This window comes from Phoenix dactylifera, unplaced genomic scaffold, assembly GCF_009389715.1.
Source record: "Phoenix dactylifera cultivar Barhee BC4 unplaced genomic scaffold, palm_55x_up_171113_PBpolish2nd_filt_p 001266F, whole genome shotgun sequence".
Lineage (NCBI taxonomy): Eukaryota > Viridiplantae > Streptophyta > Magnoliopsida > Arecales > Arecaceae > Phoenix > Phoenix dactylifera.
The window spans coordinates 21,618-32,230 of NW_024068599.1; the positions used below are offsets into that span (position 1 = coordinate 21,618).

At 38.4% G+C, this 10,613-nt stretch overlaps 1 long non-coding RNA gene across 2 annotated transcripts; it reads right to left on the reverse strand.

Annotated features, from left to right (window-relative positions):
• Positions 1-6,489: 6,489 nt before the first annotated feature.
• On the reverse strand, positions 6,490-7,560 carry LOC120108309. Of its 2 annotated transcripts, XR_005509710.1 has the most exons (4): positions 7,333-7,560; positions 7,130-7,239; positions 6,874-7,048; positions 6,490-6,726 (listed from the first exon to the last, which is right to left on the reverse strand). It is a non-coding gene; the product is annotated as an uncharacterized LOC120108309 (long non-coding RNA). The 2 variants fall into 2 exon arrangements; XR_005509709.1 differs by having other exon boundaries at positions 6,874-7,239.
• Positions 7,561-10,613: the final 3,053 nt, after the last annotated feature.

Genomic DNA, 10,613 nt, shown 5'->3' on the forward strand with positions numbered 1-10,613 from the left:
TAAATGAGCCTGCTTTGACGCGGAATAGACGGACGGGTGGATTGCGCTGAAGACGCGGACGGCCTAGCACGGAAGCTAGCATGCGGCTGGCACGATCAAGTTGGTGCTGAGATGGGATGAAGGGATCCGTTGTGTTGGAAAAACTCCTCACGGATGGCTTGGGATGTTGCATCTGGAAGCCACATGCATGGAACGAGTGCGTGGATGGAAGGTGATTCTGGAAAGTTGGCTGCATCGCGGGCTGAGCTCCATCACGTGAAGACGCTGGCTTGACTTGAGCTCGGGCTGTCAGGCATTGGGCTCAAACCCAATGTTAATTGGTTTCTTGGATTACTTGCACTCAAGCACAAATACAACGTTAATTAGTTTATTTTATTATTAATGATTAGCTATAATACTAATTAAGATGGTATGACGATTGCACTTTTGTGCTCTCATCAAATATTGTGTAATTTGATGGTAGTCATAGGATCGATAGATTTTGACATGTCGCAATCTAAAAATTTTAACTCATAATCGGGTGAGTATTTGCTAAGTATGTCTTAAGTTTGAAAGTTCTAAATGTTCAAGTCCACATCAATTCTAAAAGGTCAACTTAGGATACTAGTTGAAGCTCACAATGACTTAAAACACTAGTTATATATTAGTCTAACTTGATTATTGTAGGAATACTAATTCGAGTCTAAATTGGTTTACACTATTACATATATCCCTTATAATGTAAAGGTAAGAGAGCAATTAAGTGCCCTAAAGATCGGTAGTATTGGAGGCTAAAATTTGGAAGGAAGGTAATCTTGTTCTCTGTAGTCTTCAGTTCTTTATAATGAAGCTTTTGTATTATCTCGATTTGTAGACGTTGGTCAATAGAATGAACAACATACATATTGTGTACTCTGTGTACTCATGTTCTTTTTTGTTCTTTTCTCTTTTTTCTTCTTGTTTCATTATTCTCCCTACTTGTTGCAATAGTGTTTCAATATGAAATTTTAATTAGAAGTTGTTAAGTCATGGATTAATAGACCTACAAAGTTTGAGACTTTTGAAGGTTGTTAGCTAGGTCAAATAAATCATTGAAATGGCCTGACATGTAGGGATGGCAGAACTGAATATTGATCTTGTATTTGATTAGAACCTTGCATATACTTGATGTTTTGGTATGATTTTTGGTGATATTTTACTAATAATGTTTTCATGATATCTAAAAAGTTTCAAGTCTTATTCCATAAAAGAAGTATGAGTGACCATTATACTACTAGCTCTCGATAAAATAGGGAAGATTATGGAATCCTGACTTGGATTAATTATTGCACTACATAGACATGAATTAGCTCCCAAAATATAGTATATTAGAAGCGGCATGGGTTAACCTAAAGAACCTAAAATTTGGTAATTTAGGATATTTCTAGAGGGAGGAACAAAAGTTTCATTGGATTAAGTAGTAATGGAAAAGACTCAAGAGTGCAAAATATCTAGAATTAATTATGTATGAAGAGGTGGGTAGACAGAAGCTAGCATCTAAGTCTCAATTACTTTGTTTTAGGTTGATTTTGAAGTCTGCATGATTTTGCAAGATATTTGGTTAGTGCAAAAAAGTAAGTAACCTCTACATAATCAAAGAAAATTTTAAATAATGTACATAATTCAGGAAGTATGTCTTACATTAATTATCATTAAATACTTTGGAAATTTTAATGTTTGTTTTGTGTACCTTTAAAATTGGATCAAGCATGGATTTAGCGTATTGGTGACCTTATGAATATAGATTATATCCATGCATTTTGATAGTCATGAGGTCTTGATAGAATTATTCCAATTAAATGAATTTCCAAATCTGTATATTTGATGCAGGAGCACGAGCCCGAGTCATGATGGACGTACGTCGAGTTTGGATCCTTGCTTGGGTGTGCTCGAAAACACATTGAGTTCATGATTTCCAGCATTTAATTACATTGGATTGAGTCTATTTTAATTTGGTCTATTAGGTTACATTGAGTCCTTTTATTTTGAGTTTATTTGAGTTCTTGTTTTGGTTTGTAATTGTTGAATTGTATTTGTTAGATTGAGTCCATGTAATTGCATTGTAGTTGAGTCAACCCAGGTCACTTTGTGTGGACCCAATTGATGACGTGATGAGGTGTCCATCCACATAAGAGAAGTCCTATTCTCATTAGGATTTCATGGCATGAAGAGTCTTAGGCATGAAGATGTTTATGGGATTGACTAGTCAAAGTCCTACTTTGATTAGGAGTCTTACTTGGTCCCTTGACTTGGTCAAATCCTACTTTGGTTAGGAGTCCTTTAGCCCTTAGTATTTAAGTTTAGTCATGAGTCTTAATCTGAGTTTTGTCATAAGATTAATTTTTTATTTTGTTCCAATGTCCCATCTACTTAAAGGGTGGACGTTGAAGAATAAAGGCAGAATTAATTTGATTTTCAGTTATTCTTGATGTTGAGAGGCGTGAGGCTTCTTTTTCCTCCTTTGGTGAGACTCCAAAGGCTCTTCTTCTTTCTTGGTGAGATGCCAGGAAAACTTCTTAGGTTTTGGGTATAGGTGAGACTCTTATATTCAGCCCATAGTTATCTCTATTACTTTCAACTCGCAGCATTTTTATTATTATTGTTTCAATCCATCATTCATCATAAATCTCCTTAGGTTTCAGACCTCAAGCGTAGGCCTTGAATCATTCCTTACCACGTCCTATTAACACAAACCCAAGCTATCACACGAGGGAATTAGAGTGAGAGATTTCTGCTGTACAACCTAAGCCGCACCACATCCCAACCCCTTCTCCATTCTGCGTCAATATTGATGTTCTTAAATGAATTGATATGGAAAGTCATGTTGGAATATCATTTATTGAATTTTGATAATTATCTGTTAATTAGGATTTTAACATGTTGATCCAAATTATATATTGAGAAAGCATGTATGACAATGTTGACTACATAAATTTTGATTTATGTATATTGAGTGAACTCTTAGTCTGACTATGTTTTCAATCCTGCCATACTAAGGTTGTATGTTGGCTATAGCATTAATTGTTTCAGAACTTGATTACTATAGATTTACTCCACAAGGATTAAATATAACACTATCGACCTACTCCGTAGAATTAAGTGCAATACTATATACCTGCTCCACGAGGGTTAAGTGCAATACTATGAGCCTTGTCATAGGGATTATATATAACCATAGTTATATAGACTGATAAGTTGATAAAAGTACCTATGGAAGTATGTGACTAGAAGATATTCATCGAAACTTTTGTAAAATAACCTTGTTTTGATATCCGTTTCAAAATGCTATTTGGATTATATGTAAGTTATTGATTTTGAGAAAAAAAATGTATATATTCCGGTATATTGGAGTTATGTATATGACTTTGATCACAAAATATTGTCTTGCTAAACACGTTATTTGCATCATGTTTGCTTGATCCATTTTGATTATATTCTGCTTACTTACTGGGCTATTAACTCATTCTTTTGATTGCTTTGTTTTTACAAAGCCCGAGGCTTAAAAGTGGACAGGTAAGAGTTGAACCATGGGTTGTGAGACTAGAGCGAGGATCTAGTTAGCTACATCAGGCCAACCTTTATAATTTTGTTAGAACCCTCTCAATACTACTCCATGTAGCAATGTGTGAATTGTGTTGATTAAGTGGTCGGAATATGAAAACCATGAATACTTTAGAATTTGAGTTATTGAGCCTTGAAAATTTCATAAGGATTGGAAAATTTTGATTATTATCCTGCCTGATTTACTGTATTATTAACAGGTTGTCGTCTTGCATGCTTGTGGGACCCTATCCTATGTGCGTGCGGCAGGTAATAGCATTCCTTGACTTGAGTCAAGTTACAGGGATGACAAATGCACATTCTCTAAAAACTCTTTATGGCATTGGAATTAGGTGAGTAAAATATCTAAAAGATGTGGACTCACCTTAAGTTGACATGGGCACGTAACAAATAACGGAAGGAAATACTCCAAAGATATCGCTGCTCACTCTTAAATGTACTGCGCTCTCCAAGTATGCTTGTTCCCCTCCGTCTTCCTTATCATGGCAAGTTTTTGTGAAAGAACTCCGATGAGAAGAAAAAAGAAGGCGTTAAGAGAACTTTCAGGCCGATTCTCCTTTAGATCTGCCTGGGATCTGATAAGGGTAGAAAAAAGACCTCTCCTGAACATAAGGAGGTTAACACACGTATGATTTCCACATCCACGAGGATCCATATGGAAGGGGGTCCCAACTCTAAGTCTGATTTTTTCTGATATCGAAGCAGTCGAAGCAATATTCTATACTACTTTTCAAAGTCTGGATCGAATTTATCCGTCTTAACTATTAGTTTCGTACATCTTTTCTTAATTGAGGGGTAATTGATAATCAACATAGTCATGTTAGTCCCCCACCAATGAGTCCAAGAGTGCTACGACGATTTCCGAGTTTACGTTGCTCGTCTTTCAATGCTTGCTTTCTTAGTAAGCCTATAGTCTTCTTGCTGAAGCAGACAGTTTATAGACAATTTCATACAAATGTTTGCCCACTTGTTGACAAACACCACATCACGTAGATAGTGGCGGGAAGAAGTTATACAAGACAAGATTATATTTTTCAGATGGAGATCATAGGATAAGAAGAAACTGTCCCATCTATCGGACATGGGTAGCAACATTGCAACTGACTCGTTTTTTTTTTCTCGTCTCTTAATTTGATCCGCAGTTCGTTAGTTCTGCACAATCATGTTATGAGCTTTCCTGCTCGTTTTGCTGTCTCGAGATCCTTGAATCAAAAAAGTGATAGAGATTACATTCTCATAGGTCAAATGACAAATAGATAATGGTTCTTAAAAGGTACAATAATGGGTAATCAAATCAAAAATATGGCAATACAAAAAACTAATAAATGAACATGCCTGATGACTATTTGTAGAGTGCTTTTGGATTCGATACGCGGAAAGAGGCTTTTAGGACAAGCGGTGATTTCAACATGGTATCAGAGCAGAGATTCTGAGTTCGAACTCTGTCTCCGCACTCTTTAACCCCATTATTAAAAATTTTCCATGTTGGGCTCGCCCATAAAAAAAAAGTCCGGCCCACATATGAGGGGGAGTGTTAAAAAATATAAAATATATAAATAAATCTACCTCATTCTATAAGCTTAAGCTTTTAGGACAAGTGGTGATTTCAACAGAGCTCCTTCAATTAATAAAGTTTCAAAGATTAGAAGAGGCAGTATATGAAGTGCTGTAAGTTTGTGTTCCAAAAGAAAAATAGGTTTTTCTCTTATGAAACAATAGGCGGAAGCAATATACCTTCATTGGTAGAGCTTGTTCACTACTGATTTTTCAAGAAATGACAAATTGTATATACTCTCTTAATACCTTATATTATATTTATTATTAATATATACATCAAATTTTTTTATATTGTTTATTTTTTTGGCAGACATATTCTGACATTGGTAGAGCTGCACGAGCATCTCAGACAGTTCCTCACACATCAGGCTTGAAGAGTTATGCGAGACGTAGAGATGAATTCGTAAGTTTCTTTGAAACACTTTGAAACTTCTTGAAAGTCTTCTATCATATATCACGTATCATGGATGATATATAGCTTGCCAATATACTTTTTGTTGTAGATGAAAGAGCATAGGAGAGAGCCTGGTGAGGTAGATTCTATAAGATGACTCACACGAGATAGCAGCTTTGTCTGGGAGGAGTTGAGAGAAATAATTATATATATTCATCTTTGATTTGTACAACAATTTTTTATTAGTTTCATTTTTTTCAAACAATAATATGTGACTGTTTTTTTTGGAAGATATAGGACATGGCTACATCCCTTATTTCAGATCATGTCGGGGAGTCATCATCATTCGGCATCGAAGCCCAGGTATTCGCCGAATTAATAGGCTCAGAGAGTTATTGTCGAGTGAGAGGTTATAGCGTTGGAGTTATCCCAACTTAATTGTTTGCAGTGAGCAAATATACCCAAGATGTCAAACAAAGTAGTAGCCCTGCAAAAATTTGTAGTCTGAAGGCAGCGATGAAGGAAATGAGGCAGAGCCATCATATAGAGATTGAGGAGATGAGGCAGAGCTATCATTCAGATATGGACACTCTAGAAAAAATAGACTATTCCGACGCTTTTTAACGCCTCTACCGATGCTTATAAGCGTCGGTAATTTTGACGCCGACGCTTCCAAAAGCATCGTATGGGTGGGGATGGAAATTTTTTTTACCGACGCTTTGGAGTGTTGGCCCGTTTTGGAGTTTGCCGACGCTTTAAAGCGTCGTTAGAGTTTTTTTAAAAAAAAATAATAAGAAAGCCGGATAGCACAGGACTTTATAAGCATCGTTAGAGAGAGATTAACAAAATTAATTGTAAAAAAAATCCAATTTTCATTCTCTATTACTAGTTTCTTCTGATTCTGGTTCTTCTAATAGCACAAGATAGATAACAAAAATAAATAAATAAATAAATAAAAATAACACAAAAAGAAGAACAGATGCTTATTTATTGATTTTTTTTACAAATTACAATATATTACAATATATGCATAATTTATGTGATTTTTGTTTTACAATAGAAATAACACAGGAAGTATACTTATAAATTATAAATTAAAAATTACAGTAGAAATGATACAGAAAGCACTCGGCTGCAGTAGCTTCTTTGCAATCTTCCACGCTGCAGTCCATCTAATCAAACCAAAATGCGGCTTCCTGAAACCCAAAACCCCAAACCATCAACAGATCAGTGCTATACCAACCTAAATCATACAAATCAGCCATCGATAACCTAAATATCATCTACAATACCAGATCGAGAAACTGAGAAGAGAAGGGAAAAAGAGAGGCAGATAAGCCTACCTCGGATCGTTTCACCGTAGCCGGGCTCTGGTCTCCTCTTCCTTCTCTCTGGTTCCACGCTTCCTTCCACCGTAGCCAGAGAAGAGATGAAACGATGGCAGAGAAAACTAAGAGGGAAAAGCTCACCTTTTGGCGGATGCTTTCGGAGATCTGGGAACAGAGTGGTGGTGGTTTTCTTCGGAGAAGCGCCACGAAATGAGATCTATGGTGAGGATTTTGGGGAAGAGAGAGAGAGAGAGAGAGAGAGAGAACGAACCTTGTTAACAGCCGAGGAGAGAGATTGGCCAGCCGGCCGACCACCAACGGGAGAGCTGAGAGCGATTAGAGAGGGATTCCACTTCAAAACGCAAAGGCGACGGCGGAGATCTGGGAGAGTGGTGGTGGTTTTCTTGAGAGAAGCGCTACGAAACGAGATCTATGGCGAGGGTTTTGGGGAAGAGAGAGAGAGAGATAACAGACCTCGTTAACAGCCGAGGAGAGAGACTAGCCGGCCGGCCGACCACCGACGGGAGAGCTGAGAGCGATTAGAGAGGGATTCCACTTTCAGATGGCGGCGGCGGCGGAAGGGGGGGTTGGGATCGGGGAGGAAGGGGGATTGGGATGATGGGTGCCGAGGGGTTAGGGATTTTGTTTTTTGGATGGGGGGGGGGGGGGGGGAGGGAACGGGGTTGGGATCGGTGAGAAAGGGGAGGTTGGGATCGGACACGAATAGGGATTTATGAGGGGTGGGGGAGCGCGATTGGCCTCCGATGATGTTTTCTAAAACGTCATCTTAGTTTGCAATTAGGGGAGAATTAAATTGGAGAGGATTAGGCCTACAAGCGTGGCACACTTTAGACTTCGACGACACTTTTAAGTATTGTCTAAGTCCTTTCTTCTCTATTCGGCTCTTGATAATGTTAATAAGCGTCGTACTTTGCATGACGCTAATTAGCATCGTTGTAGTTCCTTATCTGCCGACGTTACTTAGAAGTATTGGTAAATTTTGGCGTTAGAGCTAAAATTACCGACGCTTCTATATAGTGTCGGCATGTAAATGTCAGCAAAGACTGCTTTTGTTGTAGTGGAAGAAAATGAGGCAGAGCCATCATACAGAGATAAAGGAGATGAGGCTGAGCTATCATATAGAGATGGAGGAAATGAGGTAAAGCTATCATACAGGTATGGAATGGTCGAGGCAAAGCCATCAGATAGAGATACAATATTTGAGGGCTTAGCTTAACCCGATTGCATCTATGTTGCATAGGTTTGCCCCTCCTCAGATAAATAATTATATCTATTTAAATATTTTACATAATTATCATATATTTTTGTATTAGCATAATGATTTTCGTATTTTTAACTTCTAAAGTTTCTATTTTTTTCTTGTAGGTTCCTGATATTTTTTCTACTCGTAGAGATGATGATGATACCATCGACCCCTGGTATCTCTTAAACTATTTATTGAGTTTGATTTGTATATTTTTTATGTTCTTCGAAGCACATTGTAAATATTGTTGTGCGATTCCTGTTTACCTAAAAAATATGCTAAACAGATCGTTGTTAGAATCGACAAACAAAGTTTAAATTAATTTTACTCTTACCTGTTCTACTCGAAGAATAGTGGTTGTAAGAGGTCGATCCACAGGGAGGCGGTTGGAGTTGCATAAAAATTAAAACATTCATTTGGATTCAAAATCGATTTTTGAATAATAATAGAAAAACATTACGTCGGGGATGTTGAACGTTTTCTAATTAAAAATAAACAAAAGGAAAGAAAGAAAACTTTGCAATTAAAATTGGATGCAGAGTAGGGGTCGATTTCTAAAGACAGAATATGAATTAAAATCGCCAGTCGAATAGCAAAAATTAATTTCAGAGTTATCTTTAAACTAAGAATTTCAAAATAAATTGCAGAGATTAAACTAAACCTAGAGCATGGATTGCATAAAAGAAAATTAATATATTGTATATTGTTGACCCCCTAATGGATTTTGATGAATACAAAACACTAGAGTATAATTCTCTCTATATTAACAATTTACTTGAGCATTTCAGGTGTTTAACTTAGAATATTGTTAAGAATTGTCAAGGCATGTTTCCATATTTTTCAAGAATTTATTGAAGATTTTTTGAGATGAAGAAAACGGATCAGGGGCAGCCGAGACGTCTCCGGTGTGTTCCAGATACGTCTCTGGCACGTAGAGGAGAAACTGGCACGTCTGGAGACGTCCCCGGTACCTGCCGAGGCGTCTCACAGGGTCGGAGTCGACTCCCGGCTTTCCGGAGTCGACTCTCTCAGAGACGGCAGAAAGGCCGATTTCAAGGGATGCGCGCGAGTCGTCTCCGAAGGACGCAGAGTCGTCCCCACGCATAAAGCACAAACATCCCGAGACGTCCCCAGAAAGCGCGGAGTCGACTCTCTTAGGGATTCCAGAGGACTTGTCTTTCGTTGATAAAACTTCGGAGTCGTCCCCGACGTCGCGGAGTCGTCCCCATGCATAAAGCACAAACATCCCGAGACGTCCCCGTAAAGTGCCGAGCCGACTCTCTCAGAAAAACAGAAAAACAAGTAGTCGAGCTGTTCTTCTTCGGAGTCGTCCCCAGAAAGCGTCGAGTCGACTCCAACATCGTCAAAAGATTTTTTATACAGCAGAGACGTCTCTCGCTCAAGCGGAGACGTCTCCGGAACGCCTGGGACGCGACTGACACACTTTTGCAGGTTTGTTTGAATTCCAAACGGTCATATTTTTGTGTCTAACGGATCTATTGCTTGTAGGACTATAAAAAGGAGTTTTTAAGTGCCTTTAAATAACTTCTCACCAACCAAACACAAGATCATTCAAGAGAGAAGAAAGAGAAAGAGGTTCAAGGGAGTTAGTGCTTTCAAGAGGAGAAATCAAGTGCATTCAAGTCTTCCTCATTTGATTTCGTGCTCATCTACTCACTCCCACTCGGCAATCAAAGCTCGCATTCAAGCCTACGTGATCCACATCGGAAGAACCACCATCATCCACGCTTTCAACGGCAAAAAGGGTTCTTCCGGTTTTGTTGTTTCTCATTGTTCTATTTGCTTTCATAAGAGCTTTTAAATCCTTGTAAAATAATCAAATATTGTGCTTGTTCCAGTCAAGGGACTTGGAACAAGGGATAGGCGTCCCAAGCCTAGGTTAAATTGGGGGATTGTAGGGTTCGTTGTTAGCCCAGGGTAAAACAACGAGTTGGGTAGTTCACTCGAAAAACTACCGGACTGTAATCGCTGATTATAGTGGAAATTCCCAAAGGTGTTTGGGGAGTGGATGTAGGAGCAGTGGAAGCTCCGAACCACTATAAACCTTTGTGTTTGCGATTGACTGTGGTTACAACTTTAGTTTCACTTTTGCACATACACTTGTATGTTTTCTTTTAATTAGACAAAAAGTTTTTAAAACACCCAATTCACCCCCCTCTTGGGTGACCATCTCTGGGCAACAAGTGGTATCAGAGCAGGTGCTCTGTGTATTCTAGAAGACCTAACCGTCTTTGCCAAAGATCAAGATGGCAACACCCTTCAACAATGTTCCTGCTGAGGGGCAGGCTACCAATAGACCTCCACTCTTCAATGGGACAAATTATTCCTATTGGAAGACTAGAATGAGAATCTTTATTCAAGCACAAGATTATGCCTTGTGGAGGGTTATAATCAAAGGACCACACGAACCATCTCACATGGTAAATGGCGTTCAGGTTCCCAAACCTGAGGAGGATTGGGATGAGAATGA